Source organism: Littorina saxatilis, linkage group LG4, assembly GCF_037325665.1.
Source record: "Littorina saxatilis isolate snail1 linkage group LG4, US_GU_Lsax_2.0, whole genome shotgun sequence".
Taxonomy (NCBI): domain Eukaryota; kingdom Metazoa; phylum Mollusca; class Gastropoda; order Littorinimorpha; family Littorinidae; genus Littorina; species Littorina saxatilis.
In genome coordinates this window covers 43475723-43496275 of record NC_090248.1, presented here as the reverse complement: position 1 = coordinate 43496275, position 20553 = coordinate 43475723, and the positions used below count along the sequence as shown (strand labels likewise).

The 20553-nt window shown below is 42.1% G+C and overlaps 1 protein-coding gene across 1 annotated transcript in view; it reads right to left on the bottom strand.

Annotated features, from left to right (window-relative positions):
• Positions 1-20553, bottom strand: part of LOC138964813 (leukocyte surface antigen CD53-like) — a gene marked incomplete in the record, with an annotated part of 102661 nt that overhangs the window by 9669 nt on the left and 72439 nt on the right.

The following is a 20553-nucleotide window of genomic DNA, read 5'->3' as shown; positions in this document are numbered from 1 at the left end:
ATAATGTTGTTTGTTGTGCGAAACGATTTCATTCAGCGAAAAGTAAATAAAACACGCTGAAACAAACACGTACATTTCACTGAGTAATAGTCAAGCTCATTGTCTGCCAAATTCAAGAAAAGTTGTTGCAAGTAACATTGCTACTGAATTTTAGAGACGGAAAGAACCTGGCTATACTTTGATACGACTCAGTCGGTGAAACCAAGAGTCACAATGAGAAGAAACAGGCTTGATTAAATCATTTGATGAATGATTTGGGTAATATTCAAGCTCAGTATCCCAAATTATACAATTGAAGTTGTTGCAAGTAACACTGTTATTGAATGACGGAACGAACCAAGCCGCTACTTTGATGCGACTCAGTGAAACCAAGATTGACGATGAGAAACAGAAACAGGCTTGATTAAATCATTTGATCAATGATTTGGGTAATATTCAAGTGCAGCGACCCAAATTTCAAGAAAGTTGTTGCAAGTAACACTGTTACTGAATCTCAGAGACGGGCCGAAAGAACCATTCTACTTTCATGCGACTCAGTAAAACCAAGACTCACGATAAGAAGAAACAGGCTTGATTAAATCATTTGATCAATGATATGGATAATATTCAAGATCAGTATCCCACATTCAAGAAAGTTGTTGCAAGTAACACTGTTACTGAATCTCACGAGACGGGCCGAAAGAACCATTCTACTTTCATGCGACTCAGTGAAACAAAGATTCACGATAAGAAGAAACAGGCTTGAATGATAAATCATTTGATCAATGATTTGGATAATATTCAAGCTCAGTGTCCCAAATTCAAGACAGTTGTTGCTAGTAACACCAAAGAGGGTAGAATCTCAGCTTCGGTTAGACTGTAACTGAGACGGAAAGAACCAGGCTACTTTGGTGCGACTCTGTGAAACCAAGATTCGTGATACGAAGAAACAGGCTTGATTTAATCATTTGATCCAATCTTTCCGTAACCCTTATCCCATGTGACGAAACTACAACGCATACTCCTAGTCGACTGAGAGAGGTAACCAAGGATACACCAAAACTGAATTTTACCCCCACACAAGTTTACAAGACTTCCAGCAACCACATGGATCCAGGCCTACCTTGTTTTTCGATCGACTGTGAAAGCGCTTGTAATCCGCTGTACGCCATCAAAGGTTGGTGCATCTGGTTAGTTCCATGTTGAAACACGTGTCTGCTCTATGAATGATGGAATCCCACAGGTAACGCCATTGTCTGTGAGGCTGTTTCCAGCATCAACGCCGATAGAACACTACTAGTGGCACTTCAACACACTATTTGCACTTCAAAACACCACTGGTACTTCAAAACACCATTGGCACTTCACACACTTCACACACTTTTCAGTCCTGAACAATGTGTTAAACCATATTCCAAATATTTGCCGTGCGCACACCCGGCCACAGAAGGAGACAACACTCACACTGAATCGGCGAGAACGCCTGAAAAAAGTTTATCCGCACTGGTTTTCACTTCTCCATCCTTTGCGGAGTCAAAAGGCAAGGTGTGATGCACCCCCACACGCAAAAAAGAGAAGATAGCTTGCTAGCGGTACGTAGGTTGGTTAGCGGTGCATGTCTGCCCTATACCGGTGAAAGTTTCTCTCCTTCCCCCCCTGTTCACTGGGGGATCTGGGGATGTACACTTGACGTTAGCGAAGGTGATTGAGAGATGAGTGATGCGAGCTGAACTGAGGGCTTAGAGCGGAGACGGGAGAAAGTAAAGGCTTTGGGGACCAAAAAAGAGGAGGAGACGGAGAAAAAAGGTGGGGAGTGGGGTTAGAGGGGAACGGGGGTGGAGGAAGGAGGGAAGGAAGGAAGGGAGGGAGGAGGGAGGACGAGGTTCTGAGGGAAAACAAGAAAGATGTGGACTGAGACCATGAGATTAAAGCGGTGGTTTCTGCTTTCGTTTCTGTAGGTTGTAATCGCACTTTGAACAGACTAGCATTAATGATTCTTCTTCACTACAGGGAAAATAACCTCCCATTCTTAATTTTCGATCTAGCAATGACTGAGGGAAAACAAGAAAGATGTGGACTGAGACCATGAGATTAAAGCGGTGGTTTCTGCTTTCGTTTGTGTAGGTTGTAATCGCACTTTGAACAGACTAGCATTAATGATTCTTCTTCACTACAGGGAAAATAACCTCCCATTCTTAATTTTCGATCTAGCAATGACTGAGGGAAAACAAGAAAGATGTGGACTGAGACCATGAGTTTTAAAGCGGTGGTTTCTGCCTTCGTTTCTGCACGTTGAAATCTCACTTTGAGCAGTCTGGCAATGATCATTCTTGTTAATATCACAGAAAATAAACTACCATTCTTGTTTTCTTGATTCCGTCTAGCTGTGACTAAAAACTTACAACAATTTCATCCCATGAACAGAGATGGCAGAAATTCAGTTCACACATGAATCATTTTTCTTTCATATCTGGTTCTTCGCTTAATTTCTATAAAGCGCTTCGGTCGGGTTGCTCATTAGTGCAGACTCATGGCCGGTTTTGATGATCACCAACAACTAAGTCGGCAAAGCTGCCGCGTGTCCAGGCAAAGCCGATATTGTCAAGTTTTGTTGTGCATCGCCTCGAAATGCTAGTACTGGTTACAAGTGTGCCGTGCGGTATTAAATATATGTCTGCCAAGCATAATAGTGTTAGTGTATTAACAATTGAAACTATGGCTCTAAATGGTCACTGCTGCCATCGAGGTAGTTTAGTTATATCTCAGTTTTGTCATATATATGACAGAAATAATTCGTTGTCTAAGAGAGAGAGTTGATTTAAAAGAATCTCTATTTCAAGAATTTTGGAGAGAATTTCAGTCTCCAAACAACAGAGGAGAAAAACTTACTGGCTTTGCTGCTGGGTTCAAGAAAGGTTCCCCAAACTTTAACAGGAGTTGTTGCGAGGTTCCATAGTGTTCAGACAGAAAGAGGAGAGGCAGTGTGTTGACACTGAGACAAAATCGTAGTAAACAAGGGTTGACCATAACGGGTCAATACGCCGCCTTGTGGTGAAACGGGGGTGGGACATGGATACAGTTGACCCGTGTCCGTCCCGGGCCGGATTCCAAACCGGCCGCGACCTTAAAGTCACGCAAAACTGTTTCAAACCATATTCAGAGAGAGAGAGAGAGAGAGAGAGAGAGAGAGAGAGAGAGAGAGAGAGAAGAGAGAGAGAGAGAGAGAGAGAGAGAGAGAGAGAGAGAGAGAGAGAGAGAGAGAGAGTAGCAATTTGTATTTTTTAATTTTAAGAGCTTGTTTTTAATCCGAATAATTATAATGCGTAAGAACAACGCAAGGAATGTCCAGAGAGGTATGTGGGAGGTGTTTCTATAACCTGCCCTGTTATATAGTGCTATATGTTTTATGTAAAATCAATGTCTTGTTTGTATTATTGTTATGTACCACCCCTGAATTTCTCTATGAGATAATAAAGTATTCTTATTCTTATTCTTATATTTATATGTTTTTGGCCCTGAATCTCTACTATCTTCTAAAACGTTCCTAAGGAAGGGAGATAACTCAAATCAAAGTTATTTTTCAGCAAACTGAGTATGTCGATGGTAATACTTTTACACTGTCTGATTCTTATAGAATATATAGAGTCCAAGTGAGAAACAAAATGCTAGTAATAACATAAGACCAAAACATTATTTGGCAAACGAGTCCGTACCATAGAACCACACACACCAATAAAACAAACTCCACTGTTACCGCCCAACAAAGCATCCAAATATCGGAGCACGTAAAATGAAATTGAACAAAAGCATGGCAACACACTGATCTAAAAATATAGATCAGTGAACCAAAAAGGGGAAAGGGAAGTAACCTGCGGGAATTCCCGCACACGTCAGTGGGTTTCGTCCCCTGGTTTCGCCCTTGGCTCGGTTTGTCCGTTAAAAGCTAATATCTTCCGTTTGACTACCGTTAGGAATGTAATTTTTTGCATAGAAAAAACAAAGCCTATTCCTAACAATTTCACATCATTTGAGCTTAATTGACCCAGTCTTACCCGACAAACACCGACCGACTGACCGCCCGCCCGCATTGGTCTGTGCTTATTTTTATTTTGAAATATGTGCAGTCTACACTACACAGCAAATGAAAAGAAAAAAAAATTGATTTATGACAAACAGCAATTGTCCTCGTGAAGACGCTTGGGACTGTTGCCTCTTTAAAGCCGCAGAGGGGAAGTTTGAGCAGGGGAACAATTTGTGGAGGAAGGAAGCCGGGGGCTGGGCGGGAGGCAAGCAGTCATGTAATGTTTGTGTAACTCCCCGTCACTAGACAGGTGCTAACCCGCCCAATACTCAGCCCCTGTCTGTCTGTCTGTCTGTCTGTCTGTCTGTCGGTCTATCTGTCTGTCTGTCTGTCTCTCTGTCTGTCTGTCTCTCTGTCTGTCTATCTGTCTCTGTGTGTGTCTGTCTGTGTGTCTGTATTTCTGTCTGTCTGTCTGTCTGTCTGTCTGTCTCTCTCTCTGTCTGTCTTTACAAATGTATATCTCTTTCCCTCTGTCTTTGTTTTCCAGCCTCTCTGTTTGTCTATATTTCTCTCTGTCACACTCTCTGTCTCACTCTCTGTCTCACTCTCTGTGATTTTTCTTCTCTCTTTCTCTCTGTCTGTCTTCACCCCTGTATGTCTCTTTAACTATTTCTTTGCTTTTCAGTCGATCTGCTTTTCTCTAATTCTTTCCGTCTCACTCTCTGTCTGGCTTTACCTCTTTTTCTTTGTCTGTCTTTTTTTCTGTTTCTCTCCGGCTTCTTCACTCTCTTTGGCTTCAAACCTGTCTGTTTTTCTCTCTGTTTCTCTGACCCAGTCTTTTAATGTTGTCTGTTTTCTCTCTTTTGTATGTCACAGTCTTCCAATCTTTATCTGTTTACTCTCTTGATATTACTTTCTACCTCAGACTTGCGGCCGCGTTTGTTTTTGTTTCGGTCCTTTAGTCTGTCTGACTTTCTCAGCCTCCGTCCTTCGAGTCAAGTTGTTTCAGAGCATACTGACGTTGTGGTGTTTGGCGTTTGCCTTTTCGCCGGTCAGCTCACACCTTGTATTGGTGTATATTGGTGTGACTGAGCCACTTTTTGTATGAATCAGTTGTGGTGTAGTCTATTGGGAGAGAGAGAGAGAGAGAGAGAGAGAGAGAGAGAGAGAGAGAGAGAGAGAGAGAGAGAGAGAGAGAGAGAGAGAGAGAGGAAGAGAGAGAGATTGAGAAAGAGAGAGAGAGAGAGAGAGAGAAAGAGAGAGAGAGAGAAAGAGAGAGAGATATTGAGAAAGAGAGAAAGAGAGAGAGAAAAAGAGAGAGATATTGAGAAAGAGAGAAAGAGAGAGAGAAAAAGAGAGAGAGAGAAAAAGAGAGAGAAAGATTGAGAAAGAGAGAGAGAGAAAGAGAAAGAGAGAGAGAAAGAGAGAGGGAGAGAGAGAGTGAGAGAGAGAAAGAGAAAAGGGGGGGGGGGTAAACGGTTTGAAATGACGTCACTGAGGCGGGTGAAAAGCGAGACATTATGCCAGCACTTCGACTGAAAGTGACCTTGGCTGAAGAAAGTGATCCACCGTAGTCGAGTCAGAGACAAAACGCGTAGTTCAAATAATAGGCAACACAAATCATAATATTACCAATATTCCACTTTTCCTTATCTCAAATTGTGTACAGCCGCCAAGCATGTAAAAAAAAAAAAAAAGAAGCGTTTTCCACGTCTCCTAATCTCTCTAACCCATCCGACTCCAGTCCGACTCAAAACGCTCACACTTCCACACACGACAGAGACGACGCGCTGACAACGGGACAGAGAAATGTGTCGAGCTACAGCGAAGGGCCTTTTTGCTAAGCTTCTGACCTTTGCTGCAGAATGTTTAGACATTTTTAGCAGATGTGTCGAGATTTTTGAGGCGTTGTGCAGTGTACCTCGAACAATCAACTCAAGGCTTTACACGGCGTCTGCCCTTCTGCGAATCGATCCACGGCGGGCATAGGCCTTTGCGTCAGCCGGAAAGGCACCCCCCAGAGATTTTTGAGCTGCAGAAATTTGTTGTGTGAATTCGAAGCTCCTTTGTTCCACCTACTCGTGGGATTGCTTTTTTTTGTATAGGCTGTGGAATATCTATTTTTTGAAATTATTTCGGTCCCTCAATTTTTTCTTTATTTTTACACGGAGGGTAACAGATCGAGTCAGGTTGCTGACTTGTTTTTTTGTTTTCTTTGAGGGGTAACTCTGAAAAAGAATTGTTTTTAAAGTAAAGAGTTTTCAATAGAAGAAAGTTAGCACAGCTGACAGGAACTTAAAATAGCGATCTTCTATTATACTAATTTTATTTTCAGACAAATATATATTATTGAACAGTTCTTATGTGACATTTGAACAATAGATTTTTTGAGAATTTGTTATTATGTATACATGTACAATTAGTTTTTTTCAGCAAAACTATGCTTCAATAAAAACAGACGGAAGGAGGAGGGGGGAGGGGGTCACAACAATAAACAGATACATGCGTTTTGCCCTGGATCACCCCCCCCCCCCCCCCTCCACCTCGTCCTCCCTTCCCCACCATCCCCTCCCCATCCACACACACACACACAGATAGAGGGATACAAGAAAGACAAACAGATTTGAACTCACACGCTCATTCGAAATCAGCATTAACACCAAAATACTTCAAACGTTAAACCATGTAAAAACCCGCCTCTGTAAGTGAAGAACACCGGTAAGGGAGAAAACTCAAGCCACTGGGAAGAAGGGAGACAAACACGATGTCGCAAATCGAGACGGGCATCTCTCTGACCCGTCAATATTTGCATGAGGTCAACGATAACAGTTACTTCCCTTGGCAGATTTTTTCTTCTTCTGTTGCTTTCCTTAGTGGATTTATCACACGGTAATTCGTTTATATAACATGAGAGGGGCGTTGTGCTAGCTTTCCCAAAACAGGCGTCCAATTGCACACTTATTTCTTTTTCATCGAAATCCACTCCACCCTACTCCCACACATGGAGGAAGGCACGAAAGCCCCATAATGTGCTGTTGAAGAATACAAAACTGAAGTGAATAACTGGGCCTGGTTTGATAACAAAAAAACAACGTGTAGTCTCACAGAGATTTTAAACTTTAGAGACTGTCAAAACTACGGCGAAGCATGCATTAACCTATTCATATCCAAATGTAGCTCTGTTGTCTGATAGGACCAGTGCATATGCTCTCCACGCTACATAGTGTAATCTACGGAATTTGATGGCATGTGGGTAAAATAATTGCTCCATGGATTTAGAACAGAGTTCATCTGCTGATTCTCATTCTTCTTTGTTCATGGGCTGAAACTCCCACGGGGTTTTTACGTGTATGACCGTGTTTGGGTTTTGTTTGTTTGTTTGCTTAACGCCCAGCCGACCACGAAGAGCCATATCAGGGCGGTGCTGCTTTGACATATAACGTGCGCCACACACAAGACAGAAGTCGCAGCACGGGCTTCATGTCTCACCCAGTCACATTATTCTGACACCGGACCAACCAGTCCTAGCACTAACCCCATAATGCCAGACGCCAGGCGGAGCAGCCACTAGATTGCCAATTTAAAAGTCTTAGGTATGACCCGACCGGGGTTCGAACCCACGACCTCCCGATCACGGGGCGGACGCCTTACCACTAGGCCAACCGTGCCGGTATTTTCGTGTTTCAAAAACCTACCGAACTCTGATATCGATTACATGATCATTCCCGTGCGCACGTGTACACACGAAGGGGGATATAAGGCTCAAGCAGGTCTGCACATAAGTTGACGTGGGAGATTGGAGAAATGTCCACCCTTAACCCACCGGGGATTCGAACCCGCGACCTACCCCATAGGAGGCCGGCGTCGTATCCACAAGGCCACAGTGCCCGTCATCTTCTGCTGCTCAACTCGCTCACACAGTTATCACTAAGGCCAAACAAAAGTATATGTTGGTTTAGGGTAACCCAACCGACCCTATTTTTTCCCGCCGACCCTAACACTTTTGTTTTTATTTCTAAAAGACCCCCCCCCCCCCCCCCCACAACTTTTGGCTCATTTTGCGAACCATACCGAGACTAAGGGAAGTAACCTCCTTTAAAATCGACTAAATTAAAATTTTTAAAAAAGCCGACCTACCGACCCTATTTTTGGGGGGTCACGTTACCCTAAACCCTAAAATATAATTTTGTTTGACCTAAGGCGTCCTTCTTAAAGCCACAGTAAGCCTCCCGTAAACCATCACAGATACTGTCAGGCTTTTACACACAGTACAAACACCCTTACATTTGAACGCTCACCAAACAGGAACATCCTAGGTGCCCTACGTAAAGAGCGAGCAATTTTTAAAGAATTAATTTTGACAGTATCTGTGATGGTTTACGTGGTCGGCTGGGCGTTAAGCAAACAAACAAACAAACAAACAAATCTCGTGATGCTTGATCTCCTATCCCCCAACTGGGGGACAGAAGGAACTGGCCTGCGTGAGAGAATCACGAGTAGAGGAACATTGCTATACAGGCTAAGTGAAAGAGTTGTTGCCCGCAAGGATTGTGCAGGAAAAAAGTGACTCCATCATCTGATAGTCGTTTGCTACGAAGAGAGCCGATTCAGAATGATACGTATCACACATACATGAAACAAAAACAACAAAACAAATCAACAAAAGATGACATTCCCCCAAAAAATGTGTGTGTGTGTGTGTGTGTGTGTGTGTGTGTGTGTGTGTGTGTGTGTGTGTGTGTGTGTGTGTGTGTGTATGTATGTGTGTGTGTTTGAGAGAAAGAGAGAGAGAGAGAGAGAGAGAGAAACTTTTCTGAGATATGCCTTATCTAAGCATTTCGCAAGAGCAACTGAGCTCTAAATCCCCTTTTCTGAGATAGGCCTTATCTAACCATTTCGCAAGAGCAACTGAGCTCTAAATCCCCTTTCTTCCAAATTTGACCGGATTTACAAGCGACCAAGATGCTTTCCAAGAACCAGCCAAATTGCCAATACAGACCAACTCGTGCAGTTTTCTTAGGGAAGCGACGTGACAACGCCACTAAAAAACCTGATCAGCGATGAACTATCAACAAAAAACACTTGGCATGGTGTCACGCACAAAAAGAAAAACAACAACCAAACTCAGTCTCACTACCACGGAGTCAACACATTCTACAGAGGACACCGACCCCCGAACACAAGCCTCGCCACTTTATCCTGTTAGCTTGAGACGGTGTCAGGTACTAAGTCTGTCTGGTATATTGATCTGGATTTTCCGAATTTTATGTGGGGATCGTTAACCGCCGACATAGAAGGGTATAATTATAAGCTTCCTTTCGAAAGTGCTCGTGTGTTGCGAAGACCGATTTCTAGGTCTACAACTTCAAGCTAAGTCTTAACATGCACCTGCGCCCGGTTCCTTTTGAAGATTCAATTTGTGTGTGCCGAAGTCCTTTTTTTTGTAATCCTTTTCCCCCAGGTCTTCAATTTAAATTAGAGAGGTGGGGGATGGTGAGTGGGTGAGGGCTAACTTGGAGTTTGGCCATGATGGCGAGAGAGTTGTGGCTACATTTGACGTTACAATAATGTGGTTTTTTTCTGGACGGCAATTCCTCCAAATCTGAACCTTCGTGACAGGTACCACGTAATGTGAGCGGATCGACTTCGTTGTGGGCGGATATTAAACAACAAATGACGCTTTGTGGATATTTTTGGCACACAGAAAAAAACGTGTTTTCATGAAAAATCTCCTCTGTGTGCTCTCTGTTGCTTGTTTGTTTTGTCGTTGTTTTGTTGCTGTAAAGATATATTGAAACATTCAAGCCATTATGTCCTTTTGGGGGCAATTCTGACAAATACGCGAGACCAAAAATGTAAGTAAAGCTCATTTAACTTGATTTTCTGTTCCTACATTTGTGTGTTTGACATTTCCCGGCCCGAATTCGAACCTGCGACCTTCCGATCACAAGTCCAGTGCTCTACTAACTGAGCTACCGGGCCCCCCTCAGGGGCCAGTTTCATAAGCCAGAAACACAGTCGACCAACTGCAGTTGTCCGAGAGAACCACAGTAATCCGACGTTATCGGGTTTCACGAACAAAATTTCAGTCGGCCGACTGCGGGTCGTCTCACCGGAAGTCGGCCAAACACGGTGATGCTCTTCCCCCAACACTGTGTTCGGCTTACTGCGGTAAACCGAAAATAAATGTAATTATCCGCACAGTCAATGGCAGAATGCTCACATTTTTTGGGATTGTGAGCCAAACCTTGTGATTGTTCTTCGAAATGTATCTATCATGACGCAGTAATCCAGGAGACAAGTCAGGGTTATGTCTTGAAGACGTCACATTATGGCGTAAGAGGGTTAGACGTCACGCGAAGGAATTACTAAAAGTCTCGGTCATTGTTATTTTGAGCGGGCCGAGACTAGGTTTTTCTTCGAAATCGGCCATTTCCACGTGCGAATGAGCAAACGGAAGTGGTAATGTTGCTAAATTTAGCCCTCGACTTGGCCATTCGGATTACTGAACAGTCGGTCGACTGCGGTTGTCCGCGGGTGACGGTGATTCGCTCATGAAACGCGCTTTTCGGTGACCCGGCGATCAACCACAGTCCATCGACTGGGCAGTCGATCGACTGTCAGTCGGTTCACTGCTATCTTATGAAACTGGCCCCAGATCTGCCTATCCCCCCACTTGGGTACATACCAACAATCCACACCCTCATTGCTTCCAGTGGAGAGTCGACATTTTTGTTATGAATTAGTGGCATTTACGAAATTAATTCATCAAACGATTCCCACTATGCACAGACGCTGTTAATTTGTGTGACCAAGCATAGCCAGATCTGAGACTATGAGGCGAACTTTCTTTCTTTATTTGGGGTTTAACGTCGTTTTCAACCACGAAGGTTATATCGCGACGGGGAAAGGGGGCAGATGGGATAGAGCCACTTGTCAATTGTTTCTTGTTCACAAAAGCACTAATCAAAAATTTGCTCCAGGGGCTTGCATCGTAGTACAATGTATTACCTTATAATTACTGGGAGAATGCAAGTTTCCAGTACAAAGGACTTAACATTTCTTACATACTGCTTGACTAAAATCTTTACAAAAATTGACTATATTCTATTCAAGAAACACTCAACAAGGGTAAAAAGAGAAACAGAATCCGTAAGTCGCCTCTTACGACATGCTGGGGAGCATCGGGTAAATTCTTCCCCCAAACCCGCGGGGGGGGAATGAGGCGAACTGTTCACTCGGGAAGGAGTGTGTCTTTGAAATTGAACAAAGGAGTTTGATAAGTATCCAAGGGAAGTGTGAATGAATGCATATGCGCTACTAAACTAGCTACGATTCACGAAGTTAACTGTTCGCTGGTTTATGAGCTCTGTCCACTCCGTGCAACACCCATTTTCACGTTTCCACGTGTATCTTGTTGGCTTTCGTGAAACGTGGAGGATACAAATGCTAACTGGGCCTGACTCAGTTGTTAGCCGTTTGATTTCCTTCACAGGAAGGCAGTTCACGTGAATATGGTGACCCGTGGATGTGGTGCCAAAATATGTTTCCAAACTGTTTCGATCTGAATGTGAATGTACAATTCTTTTTTCATGATACAAATTCCTGTTGATGTAGGTGTGGACACGCTGCGGCATACGCTTGGTGTTTTTTTTAAAGTCCAGGATTTTATCTAAAAACATTCCTCCGCATTTTTGCACAAAGGGTGGGAGGCTTTTAAGGAAGAGGCGTCGTTGATCTGTCCCTAGAGAATAACATTCAATTCGCTTCTTAGTTGTAGGCTATTCACTGCTATGACAAGCAAATAAATGCAGACACATATTTTTAAAGCTGAACCTGTCACCAACATTTCTTTCCTCTGCATCGCTTGTCGTGTAAGAGAGAGAGAGAGAGAGAGAGAGAGAGGGGGGGGGGGGGGAGAGAGAGAGAGAGGGAGAGAGAGAGAGAGAGAGAGAGAGCACCAGGAGAGTGCAGAGAAAGAGAGAGAGAGAGAGAGAGAGAGAGACAGAGAGACAGAGAGGGTGCACGGAGAGAGACAGAGACAAAGAGAGAGAGAGAGAGAGAGAGAGAGAAAGAGAGAGAGAGAGAGACAGAGGGTGCACCGAGAGAGACAGAGACAGAGAAAGGGAGAAAGCAAGGTGTCTGCACTCCGTCTGTGGGGTGAGCAAACAGCAATCACATGCAACAACGCAACTTTGCTCGGGCCACAACATTCAACAGCCAGAGTCAACACACATGCACAGAACACGCTTGTTGAGTTTTCGCTGGTCGCTAAAGCGAGCAGATTGATCGAAATTCGTCCACTGCCTCACCTTTGAGAACACAACGAGAACCTGCATCGGTAATAGATTTAAACCTTCCGGTCTGTTTTTTTCTTCTTTTCTTAATTGTTTTCGGCTCCCTATGGTTTTTTTTATTCGTTTTTCATCACATTTGCTTCTAATTCCAATGCTGCCATACTTTAGGTTGGTTGGTGAGTTTTTATTGTTTATTGTCTCTTCAGCATTTTGATGCTATTCAAGACCACACACTTTCGGTGAAACAACAGAATCATTTATTGTCCTGCATCCTTGAGTTTAAAGTTAAAGTATTCTCATAACATAATATAGCTATTCTGATGGACACGTGGGGGAATTCGGGGGCTGTGATTGGATGGTCTCTTCCGATCATCAAAGCATAATGCTACGGAAGTCGGCCATTTTTGCCAATATCCAAAAGCATATTGTCAATAACAAAGACGCATGGTTCCGGTTTACCCATCTGTACCACACGATGTTTCACTAATCCGACGACAACAGCATACACTGACAACTTGAAATTCTTCTCGGGAATGTTTTTTCAGCTTTACAAATGTCGATAGCATACCCTTTTCTGCTAACTTCCCGATGAAACAGGACTAAACCTATTATTTTCTGTCCCTAAACACCACAAAATGCCCAAAGTCGAAAGATGTAGACTCAAACCTGTTTACCCCCATAAGTGTTTTGGAGTAATGCTCAGCCCCAAAAATAGTAATCCTGGCACAAAAATAGTAATCATCCAGCATTCGTCGCCAATTACAACGCACATGACAACTGTGTCAGCGAAACGCAATCATGCACATATATCCATCATTCACAAACAAAACACATCAGTCAATTTTTGTAGTCATCATAATTTCAAAGAAGATCACATCAAAAGCACATGCATCACCGATTCTTTTTCTTTTGCTCGTAGTAGGCCTTTTTCAGTGTGTCAAGCGCTTCTCTACTGTACTTGCGCTTGCCGAATGAGTGAGGGCGAGACTTCACCACTAGAATCATTAGACAGACATGATCTTTGGTCAGTCCTGTGCTTTTTCACCCCATTTTGCCATTGAAAAAAACAATGCCAAACATGTGAATTAATAACAAAAAAATTAAAAAAAAAAAATTAATTTTTATTTTATTTATGAAAATTGTAGTCTTGACACGGATAGCGGAATGGCGTATTTTTTGCAGAAAATCGTAATAAATTACGCCAAAATCGTAAGGGTAAACAGGACTGTAACAGTAGTACAAACCGGGGAGTAAAACGGAACAGCCGTTTTTGTGTGCCTGTGAGCTTAGTTCACAGTTGCCGACTGACACCAGAGACACAAACTTTTGCATTCGGCTTTTCTTATCTCGTAACTCCACACTAAATACCCCACTTCCCTTCTGAAGTTTTGATGTACAACCCATGGCACTAACATTGATATAGTCGTTTATAACTGAGGTTGAAAAATTCGCTTCATGACGAGACAAGTATAAATGCCATTCACCCAAACTGAAAACGTCGCTGCCGTCTGCTCGCTTTGTACGGATTAGCTGTTCTCTTTTCCTCCCCTTGTTGCATCCTAGTTCTTCAGTTGTTTCTAGTTTTCCGTTGATGTTGTGTTTTGGTCTTCTTCATAAGTAGTCTTGTTCAAAATTTAAACAAGAAGAGCAAACGCTCGATCGAGTCACTTTCGCAGTTCTGAATATTATATGAGGCATCAGATGGACAGGAAGAAATTGCTATTCACAACACAATGAGTCACGTTCACATAAAATTTGAGCCCGGTCACTTTTATAGTTTCCGAGAAAAGCCCAACGTTAAGTTGTGTGTTGCCGAACAGAAAAGGCTAGTTATCTCCCTTGTTTTTCTGATAACGTTCGTAAAAGGCTACAGATGTAAATACTTTGATGTAAAGAATAATCCTACAAAGTTTCAATCACATCCGATGAACTTTGTCAAAGATATAAAATGTCTAATTTTTCCTTTGACGCTGACCTGTGACCTTGAAAAAGGTCAAAGGTCAACGAAACCATCGTTAAAGTGTAGAGGTCATTGGAGGTCACGACTAAACAAAATATGAGCCCGATCGCTTTGATAGTTTCCGAGAAAAGTCCAACGTTAAGGTGGTGTCTACGGACGGCCGGCCGGACAGACTAACACTGACCGATTACATAGAGTCACTTTTTCTCAAGTGACTCAAAAACTCAAACTTCTTTTTGTTGTATACGAATGAACTAATAAAAAGCTGTGTTGTCAAATCGAGTTTTTTTCCAAAGTCAGTGTGGCGCCTGCGCAAAATTAATGCGCATAAGAAACGGCGTCTGCTATCAAAATCTGAGATCAACGCATCGACGCAAAAACTGTCATTTTGTAAGTTTGGAACAACAAATAAAGGTCAGAACAGCTATATAATCGCTATTGTATTTTCAGCGTTATACTTGTCTCGTCTAAATATCGGACCCTATTGCTACGCTGAAAACACAATAGCTGTTAATGTATTTTATGCAGTACGCTTTACTCTTCTGTTTATACTGTTCTTTTGTTGTCGTTGCTGTTGTTGTTTTGTTGATGACGATGATGATGATGGTGATGACTACATGACAATAGCGACGACTACGACGACTGCTATGATGATGATGATGATGATGATGATGATGATGATGATGATGATGATGATGACGATTTGCATATTTGCACTTTATTTTATTATTTTTTATGCGCACGTTGTTTAGCAAAAATAAATGTTAGACAGACAGAAAAGAAGTCAAACCAAAGTTGAATTTATGTGTGAAGCTTGTGTATATTGTGCCATGATGTTAAACATTTATATTTATAATCCTTTTATCAAGCATTCAGTGCAATATAATAACAAAATAAATAAGTGAAAAAAAAATATTAAAAAAAGCATTCAGTGTAACTTATCTGGTGACCCTGAGATCAGAAAAGCTACCGAATGTTTAGGTCTGGGCATATTTCAACTGCGACATGCATTTAAAGTACATCACTGTCACCCTTTCTCCCGCTGAACCTCAATAACAGTTCGTATTTAACATCTGGGGGGGGGGGGGGGGGGGATACAAGCGCTCTACGACATGCGCAACAAGAGTAACTGAGAGTTATTTGTCATAAGTTAAACCTTTTTGTGATGAAGTTTTTTCTCAAATATGTCTGCCACTGTTCGTCCACTCCAAGGAGAATGCTCATCAAGGACTGATGCAGCAGTATCAAGTAAAAGTCCGCAAATATTCTTTTAATGTTCATGAGACTGAGAGCCTGCACGCTTTTAAGCGATTGACTTGTTTTGTTTGCTATGGATTATGAAATTCTTTCTTTTCATTATACACTTCTTTTAATTACCCCTTGCTCACACTAAATATGAAGCAGCCACATGGGATATAACGTGCCACATCTGATCTGGTCACTGTCATTCTTTCCTTCATGAAGCTCTCACAGATAACCACCATCCACATCCAAATTGAACTTCTTCTGCCGACCAACCGTACATTGTAAGTTAGGCTACACCAGAACATGACACAACGACCTTTGCAGATCTAGACGGCGTCCTCACCGGCGATGACATGAGCCGCGTCTGGCAGCGGATGTGTCGGTGTCTGCTGCATCTCTGTACCCGATTCTGTCTTCTTCTGCTCGTTCGCACCCACTACTGTCTGCTTCTGCTTCTCTGCGTCTTCTCCGATGGACATAGTCATAGAGCCAAGCACCTCTGGATCGATGCCAGTGATTGATCGTTTGAACTGTCCGCTCTTCACGAGGCGTCTGTTCATCATCTTTTTCTCTAGGACCCGTTCTTTTTGGTTTAGTTTGCTGCGGCGGTAGAAGAGAAAGTCTAGGTAGAGGATGAAGCAGACGGACAGCGTGAGGAGGAAGTGAGGCAGCAAGAGCCACATCTTTTTGACAGTGAAGCCCACGGTCACTGCACACTGGCACCAGTCTGACATCATCTTGCTGCAGGAGTGTGTGCTGTCGCTCACCTGTCGTTCTCGATCTTCTTCTCCTAAAAGAGTAGCATCTGCGTCATTGATGACAATAGAAAGACAGTGGACGTCATACCACTACTCGTCATTGTATTCTCCCCGTGGCATATGTGTCATTGATGACGAAAAAAAGAAAGTAGACCCAAAAACAAAGACTGCCAACGTTCCAAAATTCAGAATCAAAAAACAAGAAAGGTAGGTTGTTGGAACGTTTGTTATTGACAAAACAATACATTCACAGATATTTCGACCCAACGATCTTTTAAGTGAACAGACAAACAAATATTCACACAAAACTTATTATCTTGATAGTTCTATCAGTTTACGCCCACTCGTCATAGTGGGGCTCCTATGTTGCAAAATCATTCAAATCATGCAACAAACACCAAATTAAGCAAATATGAAGAGTTTTATGTGCTTAACAAAATCTGATACAGAGCCATCGCGAAAAATAAAAAAATGGGTAGTTTTTAAACAATTTTTCAAAATGGCCGCCAGTGTAAACGGTTGGGTATGTTAGGCATATTTCACTTCATGTGATTAACAGCAAATTTGGCGTAAATGGACATTTGCTTTTGCTTAACAAAACCTGATACAGAGCCACCGTGAAAAAATTAAGAAATCAGTAGTTTTTTTACAATTTTCAAAATGGCCGCCAATAAAAGGGTATTTAGGCATTTTTGATGCTACAAGACATTCTCTTGCAATAGAAACTAACACAAACACATTTTTAAACAAAACAATACATGTATTGTTGGTGCAGAGAATGATTGGACGGTGTGGGTGGCAGGGTTGAAGAATTTGTGGATTACCTAAACTGTGCAAAAATAAATATATTGCACCAATTTTCATACCAAAACGAAAACATTCATTCCTGTGCTGTTATATTCAATGTATGCTATTGAGGGCACTCAACTTGGCTAACTGGAACACTTTTAAGATAAAATTTGACCGCCGCCCAAATAAGGGTACCCCCCAAAAAAAACTGATAAAAATGTAATGTATCAACTCAAAAGTCGACTAAAATTCATAATCGCTGTATTTCGAAAACGTTGTTTGTTCTCATGTGTTTACACAACTAGCACATTCCGGCAAGTGTCTATACTCAAAAGAAACTTTGGCAGTACTTGAAACAACCATCTGTCATATATACATGCGAAGTCAAAAATATGTGGGATGTAAATCAACAAACCTGTGGCAGTTTTTAAAATATTATTTCGTGAAGATTTGAAAGTGTACTCAAACGGTTGAACTACGCCTCGTGCGTAGACACACATTCCTGAAAGTTTCAACGCAACCCACTTGGTCATTGCTAAAATACATGGATTTTAGTTGACTTGGGTATCCCTCAAATTTGACACATAAACATCTCATCCGTGAGATCGACACATACATCAGTAGGTACAATGGCACAACACTAGAAATATGCAAGATGGCGAAATAAAACAACCTGTTCTGGATGGATAATCAAGTTGACTTTCTCTTCGTATACAACAGTGACCCAGTTGTGCCTCAGGAATTGTCGTCGGCTTTTTAAAAGGTACCCGAAGTTTTTGCCACATGTCTTTGTCACGTCAAGGGTATCCTTATTTTGACGGCGTAAATGATGATGTTAAAAAAAAAATGTGCCAGATAGCGAAGATGCGAGCCTTTAATGGCATAGACAGTTTGAATAAAATGACACAGGAATAAAAGTTTGAGTTGGGGTATGAAAATGGGTGCAATAATATTTTTGCACAGTTTAGATGCTGACAGTTTTCACAGGCATGCAAGCACATTTGCATAGAGCTGTGCTCTGCAGTCCTTCTTAGCAGCATTTGCAGCGTTTTGTTGTACAGCTCTTCTTGCAGGCACACCTCATGAGTTCTCGGCACACGCTGGATACCTCTTGAAAGCTCGTCCAGAATGACTCCCACTTTCCAGCCTTGAACTGCCAGCCCACAGAGTTTGGAAGTCTAATAGGTAGATGGCTCTTCTCAATCTCATGTCCTGCAGCAGCACCTCACTTGTAAGGGGATTATGGTCAATTTGGCAGCTCTTTTTACTGAAGAGGTACCGTCTAGCACTGTTTACACCCAGTACGTTGCTGGTTTTGTCCTACAAATGTACACCAAAAAGCTCTTGTGCTGCCCTGTCAGTGGTACTCAGCTTACAAAGAGGAGCAGACAACCTGAAGAAAGTTTGAGTGACGTCTTCAAATGCTTGCCATACTTCCCAAGCCTTCTGATTCCCCAATACCATTGAAGAACGACATAGTGTCACAGCCTGTAAGGCTATGCAAAATGGGCAGACAGGGTGACTTCTCTTGACCAATGGCAATGGCTTTGGGAATGTGGCGATACACTTCACGAGCAGAAAAAAACGCAACACAGCTGGAATGAGAAGCAGGCTGTCTGGCCTCCTCTACATCCATGGTGCAGGAAATCAGCCTGGGGTACCCTTCACACAAAAGATGAAAAGTGACATTTTTATTTGAATGTATTTGAATAATGTTTACTATCTCAGAGAGTCGGTCAAAGCCGGGTTAGCAAGTCTTCACACAGCAGACCAAAATGAAAGAAAATTGTATTTCATGAATTCGTATAATTCTTACTGTTTCAGGTTAAAAAACAAACACAGTTTCCAGTGACCCAACTGATTCTGGAATCTTTCTGACCGCTACATTTATTCGCTTCAAACAGTCGCTAACAGAATGTTGACCATAATGAGGGTTCGTACGTTAAACCCATCAAATTCACAGAGGTCGCTTACAAATGATGTGCAAACATGTTCCAATTAATACAAATAAAAAAATCTTACTGTTAAGATGTATTAGGTAACAAACCTTCATACAGTAGTACTTGTGAAATCAGCTCCCTTCTGTGGCACCGGAATAAATGCAGAACGCTTGTTCCCAGGAACCGGCATGTGGTGTAACTCTTGTATATATCCTGTAAAAATAAAATTCACACCAATGCACGGTCAACTTAAAATAAGCAAAAGGATGAGAAACAAGCAACAAACCAAAATTGTAAAACTCAAAGAGCGGTACCTCTTCATTTTTCAAAACCACTTATCTCATTTGATTAGCATACACTGTATGCTTTTGTCTGTTACCTACCGTCTTTGAAAGTTTGATCACAACACTGTAAAGACAGGGGGAGTGGAGTGTTTTTATCTCCAGCTGGTCATCCTACTATCTGGCCTACCCTCACTCAGTTTTTGACTCTACTCCTCCCCACCTTATGCCAGTCCTTAACGTAGGCAGGACTAATCATTTATCATACCATGAACAATCTCTTTCTCCTCGCCTTTTATTCAAAGTTCGTTTAATCTGTTTAAAATCACCAGCGTGGCGATCATGATTTCCTTACTTGTAATCAACAGATAGATCTAGATCTATCAGCATCACAATCCAGCTGATGAGCTATTGCAAGATTAAACAAAGTCTCTGCATTTCAGCGCTTCACCCGATGAATAACAGACCCCAGGGGAGAATTAAACAGTAAAATGATGTGCCATTGGTGAATGGATGCGTATTCTTGAAAACTTACCTTCAGAAACGTTGTTTTCGCTCAAATCAAAACACGCAATGTTGCGGAGGCCGCCATCTTGAATTTTCATGCTGCGGATATATAAAATTCTAAAAACGATCAAATTAAATACCAGAACACAAAAATACCCATAAGAGAATTTATGTCATGCATGTGTTATCAGCAGAAAACTTCTGGTGCATGGTAAACCATTGAATTTTACATTTGCTGAGTTAAGAATATTTACTGCTGAGCGCTTTTGGTACGAATTTCGTCTGCTGTAAATGCAGCCTTTTATTTTCTATCAAAAACAAAAAACACGATTTCTGAAGTGGCTCTGTATCTGAAATCCCTTAAATAATTATAAGGAACAATATCACAAAGTATCATGTTTGTTGCAAGATGTGAATGATTTATGAGTGCGTCTGCAACATACGAGCCCCACTATCAGGAAGCCGAGCGAATGAAAGAAAGTAGACGTCATACCACTACTCGTCATTCTCTTCTCCGAGTGGTATCTGCGTCATCAGTGACGCAAGGAAGACAGTGGACGTCATACGCGGCTGACGTGATAGGTTCTGGAGACGAGAAATTGTGCGAGAGCCAGAAAGTAAGGGCTGGCCAAAACCAGCATAACTTTCGGAAAGCTGGGATTTGTAATAATCACGGTTAATAGACCTTTTTCGTATAACCTTTGCCCCCAGCGTTTCGACCAATCAGATTTTAGGGCACGGCAGCCTCTCTCTGATAACCGGAAATAAGGGGCAGC